The 13,000-nt window shown below is 40.3% G+C and overlaps 1 protein-coding gene across 4 annotated transcripts in view; it reads right to left on the reverse strand.

The window, feature by feature from the left end:
* The window catches only part of agap1 (ArfGAP with GTPase domain, ankyrin repeat and PH domain 1), a 765,714-nt gene that overhangs the window by 603,638 nt on the left and 149,076 nt on the right, over window positions 1-13,000 (reverse strand). The gene's annotated exons all lie outside the window — the stretch shown is intronic.

Below are 13,000 nucleotides of genomic sequence, written 5' to 3' on the forward strand. Positions count from 1 at the left end.
TTTCCTTTCCATTTTAAAAGAAAAGCAATCCAGTTATTGAAACGCTATCTTCATATCCCCGTCATTTTGCTTTTCAAGTGATTCACAGATTAGACAATTCTTAGGCACCTAATGCTTGCAAATGGAATTAGAAATGTGTAAACACACTTAAGATGTGATGTGGACTAGGTAGCACTGTGATAAAGAGGAATACATGCGCAAACCCAATAATACCCTCTAGCAGAATACATAAATTTATTCTGTCAATGTGCTGCTCTACTTTAGCATAGTACTTTCAATTTTAAATTCCACACGGGATCGCAAAATACTTACAGGTTCATTGCTGGCTGCTGTTGCTTGTATGAGCTTTCTGCAAATTCCTTGTACTTGATTAAAACAGGAATAATCTACAGGAAATGGTCTAAATGCTGTTGAAGTAATTTTCTGTTAAGTTAAACGTTTATGCTGAATATTGTGGGTTCCAGATGGCTTGTTTAGAGCTTTCATCTGGGAATTCTGCAAGACTGGGAGAATGAAAGGAGGCCACACAGAGCACAACACATAGCTAAAAGGAGACAGGCGAAGGGTTTGCTGCAAAAATTTGAAAAGATTTCACTTCACAAAAGAAATCATGACTGAAATCTGTCAAAGGGCAAGGAAATTGTTTATTGAATGACAAAGGTTATCCATTCATGACATGGTCATGACTGCGGTCTGCTACAGTTTCCACTATAATAGAAACAACTCCAGTATAGTTCTGACTGACGGATGCTCAGACTGCTTCTAGTGTGCTTCTCATACTAGTGTGCTTCCAATTAAACCTGTTGGACTATAAACGGGTGTTGTGTGATTTCTAACTGTTCAAAGGGACTTGCAGGATATCACAATAATCCTTCAAACTATTCTCCAAACAATCAACAGGACTCTTAAGGCACTGCCCAACAGCAATAGCCTCCTTCTTTCTAGCAGCCCATTCCACAGAAAGATCACTGTCAATCCTATTCCTGATTCGGAAACCCCCACCCCAGACAGACACACACACTGACAGACAAAGACCCACATGCACACATATATTTTGTGTGGTGAATTTTTTTGCACTTGCAGAGTTACATTGCACTTTGCTCAAAAACTACATAGGAGAAATGCCGAGATGAGTTCGGTTGGGCAGGAGCAGGCTAAGACGATGGGTCGTCCGGGGCAGTCAGGTTTGTGGATTTTGGGCAGGAGGATTCCTGAAGAAGGGCCTGTGCCCGAAACGTCGAATCTCCTGTTCCCTGGATGCTGCCTGACCTGCTGTGCTGTTCCAGCAATAAAGTTTCAACTCAAAAACTACATACATTCATGTAGAACTCTGAGCTCAAAAACTGCATGAATTTATGTAAAACTCTGTTATCTCACTTTTTAGATTAGAATCAATCTAAACATCAGGTCATAGACAGAGAACACAGGGGGCTAACACCTTCATCATATTGTCTAGCTATCACCATTGTTAACTGCTAATCCGAGAATGCAACTTCTAAAAAAAAGGGTTTTATGATTTACACATGAAAGAAGTGAAACTATCACTGTATTCTAACAGATGAAAGGCTTAACAGACAATCAATTCTTCAATGTATAATTTCAGTTACATCACACTGCAAATTTTTGCTATAAATTCTGTGTTACGATCAAGCCCTCCACAATCACCTGATGAAGGAGCGTCGCTCCGAAAGCTAGTGTGCTTCCAATTAAACTTGTTGGACTATAACCTGGTGTTGTGTGATTTTTAATCCTATTCCTGAATTCTTCAGTCTAAGGTGCTGAGCAGTTAAAATGAAATCTAATTTCCACTATGTCAATATGTAAGATGCATCCAGGTTCCACTCTGTATCCCCTCCAAGTCAACGTGGTTAAAGTCAGGAACTCAACACAGGATAACTTGCAGCCACAAACAACTGCAGGCTTTAATGTACTAATACATTAGATTAGATTAGATTACTTACAGTGTGGAAACAGGCCCTTCGGCCCAACAAGTCCACACCGACCCGCCGAAGCGCAACCCAGCCATTCTCCTACATCTACCCCTTACCTAACACTACGGGCAATTTAGCATAGCCAATTCACCTGGCCTGCACATCTTTGGACTGTGGGAGGAAACCGGAGCACCCGGAGGAAACCCACGCAGACACGGGGAGAATGTGCAAACTCCACACAGTCAGTCGCCTGAGGCGGGAATTGAACCCGGGTCTCTGGCGCTGTGAGGCAGCAGTGCTAACCACTGTGCCACCGTGCCGCCAATACAGTTTCCAACAGGTTAGAACAATAAACAGTATTGATTTAGAAAGAATGCACAGGTCACCATATGCACAAATTTGAATTAAACCAAAGCAGCTTTATGAAATCTATTTCTCACGTTCTTATGCATATGCCTTTTTAGCCATTCACCTCTGCAATTCTGAACATATTTTAGAGATAATATCTGAAATTATGCATTTGTTCCCATGCCTGGTGCTTAAGTTTTCTTTGTTGAGTTGGTGCTTCCCAACAAGGAATGACATCTAGAAGAAATATTTGAACCAACCCTAATCCAGGTGACATTTAGGTCAAATACAAAGATTGGTGATCATCAATTCTGGTGTGAATAACTATTCTGCAAACTTCAAGTATTCTAACAAGAACACATTTAATTAATAAATGTCAAACAAGAGGCCAATATGTTAACCTCTCTCCACAAATGCAGCCTGACCTGAGCGTTTGCAGTATTTTCCATTATTAATTCAGATTTCACCTTTGCAATATTTTGCTTTGTCATTAAATGTCAATCCATATGAATAATTACTGAAATAAATTACTGAAGGATTTCAGTATTTACTTCATTATCAGGAAATAAACAATTTAAAAATTTTCAATCATGACAAGAGTTATTAATCATCTATGCAGAATATGTACATAATTGTACCACTTTGCGTTTAGGAAGTCAGTTTAAAATTGTTAGTAACCACTTTGGGACCAAACTGAACAGTACTGTAGAATGTATGGTTTTGTAAGATCTGTACTGGACAAACATGAAGTGAAGAAATTCTCTTTCCCTCAAATCCCAAAGAGATTTTAGCAGTGAATTACTCTAGCTCCAGCTTAAACTGGAACTTGTCCAACTTCACCAAAACACCTCCTCTGATTCATAACCAATTGGTCTTCAGAACTAAACTAGTGCCATTATTTCCCAGGAGTAAGTTAAAGAAAACATATGTGGAGACAAATTTGCTTAAAATATATTAACATGCTGATAACTTGACTGACCAAGGTACAATTTGCAAACCTTTGAGCTGTTGGAGTTGTCCAAAATGATAGAGAATGATCTTTTGAATGTGGACTCTGGTGGGATAAAAAGTGAGGACAAAGGGAAAACCAATCAATCACTCTGTTGTGAGTGATGGTAAATGGCAAGGACAGAAGCACAGATGATAGGTTGGATGTGGTTGAGAGCCCTGGCAACCACAGTGGTTGGGAAACCATGGTCGTTGAAGCAGCAAGCCATGTCAGCAGCACTGTTTTAGAAGATGGCATCATCCGAACAGATGCGACATAGGCGAGGGAACTGGGAGAATGGGAATCGAGTCCTTGCAGGAAATGGGGTGTGATTAGCTGTGGTGAAAGAAGCTAAGAGAGTCAGTGGCTTTGTAGCAGATGGTAGTGTACAGTTTATCCCCGAGAGGTCAAGAAAAGGAAGGGAAGTGCCAGAAATGAAAGTTATGAAAGCTAGAGGGGTGGAAATTGGAGGCAAAATGTACAAAGTTTTCGTGGACCTGGTGGGAACATGAAATGGCACAGAAGCAGTCTTGATGTACGGAAGAAATAGTAGTGGGAGGGGACCAGTTTAAGACTCGAACAAGGATCGTTCCACATACCCCATATACAGGCAAGGCATAACTGGGATCCATGCTGGTGCCCATAGCTACTCCTTTGACTTGGCAGAAGCGAGATGAATTAAAAGAGGAATTGTTTAGTGAGAGAACAAGTTCAACCAGACGGAGGAGAGTGGTGGTGGTTGGGAAGTGTTCTAGCCTCTGCTTGAGGTAAAAGCCAAAAGTTCTCAGATCATCCTAGTGGGGAATGGATGGTAGAGAGGGATTGGACATCCAGGGCCACGGAACTGGAAACTATAGATATGGTGAAAGGCTTCATAGGAATCATGAATGTAAGTGGAGTGTGCAGAGAGGATAGAGTCAAGGAAATGAGCTCAGAAGGACAGGAACAGGCTGATATGATGGACCATATTGGCAACTTCCAGTTCCCTGGTCCTCATTACCTCCTATTCACCATGGATGTCCAATCCCTCTACACCGCCATTCACCACTTCCCATCACTCACAACAGCATGATTGGGTTGCCCTTGTCCTCACTTTTCATCCCACCAGTTTCCACAACCAAAGGATCATTCTCCGCCATTTCAGACAAGTCCAACAGGACACCACTGCCAAACACACCTTCCTCTCACTGTCCCCTCTACATTTCACAGGGATCATTCTCTCCAGGACACCCTGGTCCATTTCACAACCAATACCAACCCCGCCCTCCATGGCAACTTCCCATGTAACCACAGAAGGTGCAATACCTGCCCCTTTACTTCCTCCCTGCTCACCATCCAAAGACCTAAACAGTCTTTCCAGGTGAAGCAGCATTTCACCTGTACCTCCTCCAATTGTGTGCATCATATTCACTGCACCCAGTATGGTCTACTCTACATGAGAGACACCAAATGTGACCGCTTGTGGAACACCTCCAATCTGTACGCAACCATGACTCCAATCTTCCCATAGCTGACCATTTTAACACAATGTCTTGTTCAATGCCAAATCTGTCCTTGGCATGCTGCAGTGTTCCAGTGAATCACAGCGCAAACTGGAGGAACAATATCTCATCTTCAGGCTACGTGCTGTTATAAATTTGTAGGTGTAGTGTACCTTTAAGAGAGTTCAAAGGCTGGCAAGGAAACTTAGCAGGCACACAGTACTGGAAAATTTAAAATATAACATTTCGTCGAACAGCTAGCAGCAGCTGGGTTGCTATGAGACAAAAACAAATTCAAATTCAGTTTAAATTATGCCCCAAGATACTAAACTCCAATCAAGTTTGAATTTAGTACCTTGATAATATTAAAACCAATGAAACGATTTGATGTTTTAGGGTATAAATATCAGACATTTTTAACAGTGAGCAAGCGTGGGAGAACTGCCATGTCACCAACAAGTACAGACTGCCAGCTCTCTGAGAGGTACCCATCTATAGGTTTGTGCAGCAGAACATCAAGGCTGACCTGGCGAGAGAAACTACAGAGGAAAATCTACAGAGGACACTCGGCAAAGCTGACTGGTTTTAAAACGTGATTTTTTTTTTGTAAATCGTAATCAAGATTTTTATCGGACTAGTATTGTAGAGTGGGAGGTAAAAGATAGGTTTAAGAGAAGGGAGTTGTAAACAGTTGTTAGTTAATATTCTCTGTTAGACTTAAGGAATAAAGTTGTTAACTTTTACTTTAAATAGTGACTTTTAGGATAGCTCTTTGCTTCGCGAATTTTAACAGATTACAGCACAGGGTAAATCTTTTCTGTGTTGCTGGTTTAAATTAGCAGAGGGGTTTACCCCATGTCATAATAGTGCTTTATAGCCTTCTGGACTTAACACTGAGTTCAACATCTTTAAATTGTGAACAAGTTCCCATTTTTTCCCTTTCTTCAGCATCTGCAGTAATTTGTCCTAACATGTGCATGAATCATCATTTATACAGGGCCTTGTTAGTCACATCTTTCAGGTAGGTGATTTTCATCTATATTTGTCAATAGGTCAGATAATCTGCCTCAGAAGAGATGGTGTACAATCGTACAACACCAGGTCTTGCTGCTCTTTAATGCACAGAAAGTTGAAAACAACCTCAGTAATTGATTTAATCACCCTTATCGCACTTGAAGCTAATTAATTTCCTCATTTGTTACAAGTCCTGCTCTTTAAGATCCACTTTCTCTGTCTTTTCCTCTTTGAGGCTTTCAGGGCTTCTTAATCAAAGAAATGAATAAAAACTGAACATCTGAGCTAAAACAGCACATTATTTCTGTGCTTCCAATCATTCCCCACACTTCCCACTTAAAAGCTTTGCTTAACTTTCTCACAAACAGTGCAAAATCACCTAAGTGTGTACTTAGTTCTCAGGAAGTACCTTACAAAATGCTTTTCTTGTGCTGTGGGGGAAGCAATTGCTAATTTCGGAATCTTTCTTCCTTTGCAGTTGTTTTCCTAAAAGCCTTGCTGGATAATTGAGAAAGTGTTTCACTGTAGTTGTTTTTGGACACACACTATACCAACAAACAACCAGTAGGTCATAATGAACCTGTTGGTCTAACAGTTGATCTCACCTCCATGCCACTTGTCATACCCTGCATGACCTGATCTTCCAGAAGCTCTGTGGACAGTGAAAAGTGCATACTCTCAGCAAGCTTTGCCAGCTTGCTGCATCATGTTTCAATTGGTCCAGATGAATTTTAAATTTACATGGTGGCAAGGAAAGCAAATGAACAAGTTTGATGTGTGAAGCCAGTACATTTCAATTCTAGAAACATAAGAGACTATACAGCTCACAATGTATCTGCTAGTCTGATTCCTCCATCCATTCTTTATAGACCCTCACTTTTTTTATGTAGCTACCTTTTCATTAGGTACATGCAGGATGAAGAAAACATCAACATGCACCAAATTTAATATCCAAGTAATGCAAGGTGACCAGGGCCCCTGGTAACAAATTATCATCACAAAATTGACCTCCTGTGCAACCACACTTAAACAACAAACAACATTCTGGATCTTAGAGGCCAAACTGCAGCATGACCAATGCCCAAGTGATGTCACAAACTTTAAGGTGAAGTAATAATGATGAAAGAATGTGGACCATCTAAAAGCAAAGTAAAAGGGGAAATTTGGAATGACAAATGACACCACAAAATGATGAACAGTAAATTCAAGGATAGTTTTCCTTTGAATATAACATACTTTGGACAAAGAATGTTGACGAGCTAGAGACTGTTTTCAAAGTTCAAGTCATTTTTTTTCTAAACCAGCAGCAAAATATAGTGACAAAACAGAAATTGCTAGAAACAAAAACACAGCCGGTCTGGTGGCATCTATGGAGAAAAAGCAAAATTAATGTTTCAAGTCCAGTGAACTTGCTTGAGAAGAAGGTTCTGAAGCAGGGTCAATGGCCCAGAAATGTTAACTCTGCTTTCCCTTGACAGATGCTGCTCGACCTGCTTAACTTTTCAAGCAATTTCTGTTTTTGTTTCTGATTTCTAAGCATCAGCACAAGCATCCTTTCGCATTTGTCATCTTCTGGCAAAACATGGGCGGCATGGTGGCACAGTGGTTAGCACTGCTGCCTCACAGCGCCAGAGACCCGGGTTCAATTCCCGCCTCAGGCGACTGACTGTGTGGAGTTTGCACGTTCTCCCCGTGTCTGCGTGGGTTTCCTCCGGGTGCTCCGGTTTCCTCCCACAGTCCAAAGATGTGCAGATTAGGTGAATTGGCCATGCTAAATTGCCCGTAGTGTTAGGTAAGGGGTAAATGTAGGGGTATGGGTAGGTTGCGGGTCGGTGTGGACTTGTTGGGCCGAAAGGCCTGTTTCCACACTGTAATGTAATCTAAAAGTAATCTAATTCACATACGCAAAATAAGTCAAGAAGCAATGATATACGGTTCTTGATTATCCTAACTCTCTACTCAAAGAATTTAAGAACAACAAAAAATAATTATGGCAATTCACAGTGTATCATTTGGTGCTTCCACAGTAGTAGCCAAGTGGCATCTTTGTCAGAAGATGTCCTTCAGCAATTACAGCAGGACATGAAGGACGGTGAAAGCTTCCTAAAACAATTTGATGAATCCCTCCACATGACTGACACAGCACAGCTGATTGATAATAACAGGATTTTCTTACCCGTTTTCCCAGTAAAATGAGAACGTAAGGATACCAGAACAAATTCAAAAGGTAAATGCTGAGAAAAAAAATTCAAAGTAAGAAACTGATGCAGACTTAGCTTTTTTTCCCCCAGAAATGGTCTTGATTTCCCTTCTTTTGTCAACTACTACTATAAAATCTATTAGCAAGCAGGTTAACTTATGGACTTTTGTTAAGTAATGAAAGTTGTTTTTAAGATTGCAAACTCAATCTCTGTGCACACCTGAGGTAGTTAGCAGAGGAATTCAAAAGGCAATTTCAGAAATTAAATGCAATGAAACAAATTGTTACTTCTTCAAGCAGACACTGGTTGGTTAGCCATCAAATTCCATTAAGTGCTCGGTTTTACAAAACAGTGGAAGTGATATGAAGATAATGCAAAATAATATTAAGCCAAAATAATATTAAGCCGGCACGGTGGCACAGTGGTTAGCACTGCTGCCTCACAGCGCCTGAGACACTGGTTCAATTCCCGCCTCAGGCGACTAACTGTGTGGAGTCTGCACGTTCTCCCCGTGTCTGCGTGGGTTTCCTCCGGGTGCTCCGGTTTCCTCCCACAGTCCAAAGATGTGCAGGTCAGGTGAATTGGCCATGCTAAATTGCCCATAGTGTTAGTTAAGGGGTAAATGTAAGGGTATGGGTGGTTTGCGCTTCGGCGGGTCGGTGTGGACTTGTTGGGCCGAAGGGCCTGTTTCCACACTGTAATGTAATCTAATCTAATCAGAAGTCCGATCAAGGGACAGTAACTTTTGAGGACTTGTAAACAGACAAAAATAACCATTCCTTTCAGCCTCGAATTCTGAAGTACATACTTTGACTCAACGTGCCTCTGCGAGGCAGCATTTCATAAAGGTAGATAAGCAACTCCAAATACTGGACTAACCTCACAGTTACTCATTTAATAGACTATGACTAGCAGTCTCAGACTCCAATCCAGACTTCAAGGCATTGGCAGACAATGTGCAGTCAGAGGTGTCACTGAAATTTAGCGCGTAGAGGACAAATTAGTCATTGTATTTATATGGCTTTCAATTTACATTGTATTAAAAATAAATTGGCTATTTTATATTTTCTTCAGGGTAGATCTTGGGATGTATTTAAGTTCAAATAAATTCAAATGCTTAAAACGGTTGGAGACCACTACACTACATAATGAATACCCAGGTCACCTACTCTTCTTAAAAAAAAAACTGGTCTGCACACATCACACCTAGCTTGTCTCAGTGCCACTATTGTTGTTGCGTTTATAAATAGCAGTTTTATTCACTGGTCTACTACAGAAGATATACAATAGTTTGTTATTAAAACATAACTATTTGTTGGTTAGAATATGCAGTAATTCTTAGATTCCCTTTCTTGCTTTGACCTTACGCTTCTGTTTGAAGACATTAATTCCTGCGATGCATACATAATCCCACTGAAGCGGAAAACATTTTTCTTCATTTGTTAAAGCAAACATGAGACCAGCATTGTGTTAAGGATAATGTTTTTTCTACCAATTTGCAAAACCAGCTAAAGTTCAGACATTGGTTGAAGTCAGATCGGTGAATGTGAGGACTGCAGATGCTGGAGGTCAGAGTCAAAATTAGAGTGGTGCTGGAAAAGCACAGCAGGTCAGGCAGCATCCAAGGAGCAGGAAAATCAACATTTCAGGCAAAAGGCCTTCATCAGGAATGAGGCTGGGAGCTTCCAGGAGGGGGTACGGCTGGGGAGAAGGTAGCTAACAGTGCAATAGGTGGATGGATGTGGGGATAAAGATGATAGGCCAGAGAGGAGGGTGAAGCGGATAGGTGGGAAGGAGGATCGACAGGTAGGACAGGTCACGAGGATGGAAATTGACCTTTCCTTAAGATAGGGTTAGGAGGCTATAAATTGAAAAAATTGGGGTTATTCTCCTTGGACAGTTGAAAGATTTGATAGAGGTGTTCAGGACTTGGATCTTGACTCATCTAGTCACCTTTGATACAGAGAAACTGTTCCCAATTGCAAAATTATCTACAGCCTGAGGACACCAACTTAAATAAGGTGTCAGAACCAACAGCAACAAAGAAAAAACTTTTTAAAAAAAATAGCGAGTGGTTAGGATCTGAAGTGCACGATGCAAAAGGAAGTGGAGACTGATTAAATTGTGGCTTTGGAAACAAACGATTTGAAGGGAACACATTTGAACAGAATAAACTGCAGGTCACAAAGAGAAGGGTGGGGTGTGGGACAAGTTGGATTGTTCATGCACAGTGCTGGCATGGTCTGGACTGGCAAATGATCTCCTTTTGTGTCTAAATTCTTTTTGGTCATTCATGGAATATTGTTGTTACTTGTAAGGACAGCATTTAATTGTTGACCTCTCAGACAAGTGGATGTTAGAGGGCAGTTAAAAGTAAACTACATTTCAATAGGTCTGTAGTCACATGTGGGCCAGACCAGACAAGGATGACAGTTTGTCTTCCCTCAAGAATATCCATGAGCTGAATGGGTTTTCAAAACAATCCAGTAATTTCACCAAAGGAGCAGCGCTCCTAAAGCTTGTGATTTCAAATAGAGCTGTTGGACTATAACCTAGTGTCATGTGACTGGACTTTTTCCACCCCAGTCCAACACCAGCACCATCACATCACAGCAACATCAAGTGTACTATCACTGACTGTCATCCCAGATTTATTTAAATAAATGAATTTAAATTTCCCAGCTACAAGAGTGAGATTTGTATTTTTGGTTAGACCACAGGTCCAGTAACATAACCCCTAATTTGTCCCACCCATGCAGTGTGTTTCTGATGTTGGGGGAAGGCTTGGGAGAGAATGGAAAAGGAAAATTATGTTCAGAGATTTACTCTGATCCAAGAATGAATTTATCCATCTGATGAATTTATCTTTCTCCTCAATTATATAAAGATGAATCTAGTTAATCCTTAACGTATATTCAGGAAACATGTTGTTAATGCACTAAATGTTCCTGCACTAACAGTTAAAGTAGCTTTACTTTATTGTCTGATCTCAAATAATAATGCAATGAAACTCCAAACTTCAATCTAATTAAGACAAGAGTTCATTACCTAGGTTAACTCCTCATAGAGGCAAAACCTCTTGCCCATCTCCTAGCAACCAGCTCCAGAAAGATGACAAGTATTACTCTGCTGGTCTCAGTCACATGCAAATATCAATACCTTGCTAGAAACTAAAATAACAAAATGGACTTGGGAAAGGCAGTGGAATGTCAAAGGGAATGAGAAATCTTAGCAAAGTAGCACACAATGTCTAAAAAGTTAAGATTCCTTAATGGCAGTTGCATGGATTTTATGGACTGAATGCCATGTTTCTGTGTTGCAATGACTATTAGACTTGAAGACATAGCTTAGACATAGGCAACCTAAGTTATACTTCACTGACAGTGAACCTCTTCATGATGTTCTGAGGTCATGACAGACCTACAGAAATGCAAGCTCCTCCTTTGATAAACTTGTACAAAATTGTCTTTGCACTTGTGATTAAGTGAATGAGTTGCTGTGATATGGCCAAAACTTTGCAGTTTGTGAGCATAAAAATATCATCCATGCTAAATCCTGACTTCAACATCTCAGTTCTTAACTGAGACTTGTATGTATAAGAGGTGCAAAAAACTTGCAAGCTTTATCAAAAACAACATCAAATGCTTTTATAAATGCATGAAATTGAGGAGGGGAGGATAATTACTGTGTTTTTGTTATCACAGGAAGGATACTACTAGTAGTACAAGGGCACTTTAAAACAAAACAAGAGGAAATTCTCAGTGGATTTAAGTAAAAGGAGGAAATGAAATTGAGATAATAATGTGATTCGATACAGACAATTCGCCAGAGTTACATATCCTCTCTTTAATTCTCTGGAAGGTATCATCAATTACAGACACAAACTTTTTCAGGTCAATGATCACTCTCCACAGATACTGGCTGATCAGATTGTTGAACGTTGCCAGTATTTGGTATTTTTATTTCAGATTTGTAGCATCAGCTTTTAAAATTATGACAAACATTCATAAAATACTGGTCCAACTTTTAGTATTGAGTCCAGTTCAGGACACAGTACAAATAAGCCTGCGAAGGTAAAGGTTTTAGAGAGGATGCAATAAATAAATTCACAAGAACAGTTCCTTAGATGAAGGATTACAGTTATATGAATAGATCAAAAAAGGTGAAGTCTTTTCTCAATTGCTGGAGGCATTCAAAATTGTCAGCAGTATAGAGAAGGAGAAACTGATTTCACTGGTGGAACACAGATACGAAGAATCTTGTTTTCTTCAGTGAGTTCGAAAGATATTGAATGCAATGGCTGAACATGTGGTACATTCAAAACAGGATAAGCATTTGAAGATGATTATCATGCAGGGCAAGTGAATAGGACAAATTGACTTGTTCTTGCATAGGACTGGCATGGACATAAGCAGACTGATAACCTCCTCCTGAGTTATCATATTACATGATTCACTGGTGGAGAATCTCAGGGCCAAAATCTTAGAATAAGAACGAGTTCAGAGTGAATTCAAGTTGCACTTTTTCACACAAAGGACAGTGCAGAGCTAGAAATGTGCCCAAACATCTGTGGATAATGGGCTATTTGAAATGTTCAAGACTGGTGCAGGTATTTCTTAGATAATGATATCAAGGGATAGAGAGAAAAGATGGTTAAGTGGAGTACAAATCATTTATGATCTAACTGAACGATGAAACAAATTCAAGAGCGAAATGGTCAATTTATGTTTCCAAAACATTCAACCCTCTTTACAACATTATATAAAATGCCGATTGGAAACATAGCTAAATGATATAACTGCAGCAATAATTCAATGAGCACAGAGGAAGGGAGAAACATTTAATAAGGAGAAAGTGAGGGCTGCAGATGCTGGAGATCAGAGCTGAAAATGTGTTGGCTGGAAAAGCGCAGCAGGTCAGGCAGCATCCAAGGAACAGGAGAATCGATGTTTCGGGCATAAGCCCTTCTTCAGGAATGAGGAAAGTGTGTCCAGCAGGCTAAGATAAAAGCTAGGGAGGAGGGACTTGGGGGAGGGG

This window comes from Chiloscyllium plagiosum, chromosome 7, assembly GCF_004010195.1.
Source record: "Chiloscyllium plagiosum isolate BGI_BamShark_2017 chromosome 7, ASM401019v2, whole genome shotgun sequence".
Lineage (NCBI taxonomy): Eukaryota > Metazoa > Chordata > Chondrichthyes > Orectolobiformes > Hemiscylliidae > Chiloscyllium > Chiloscyllium plagiosum.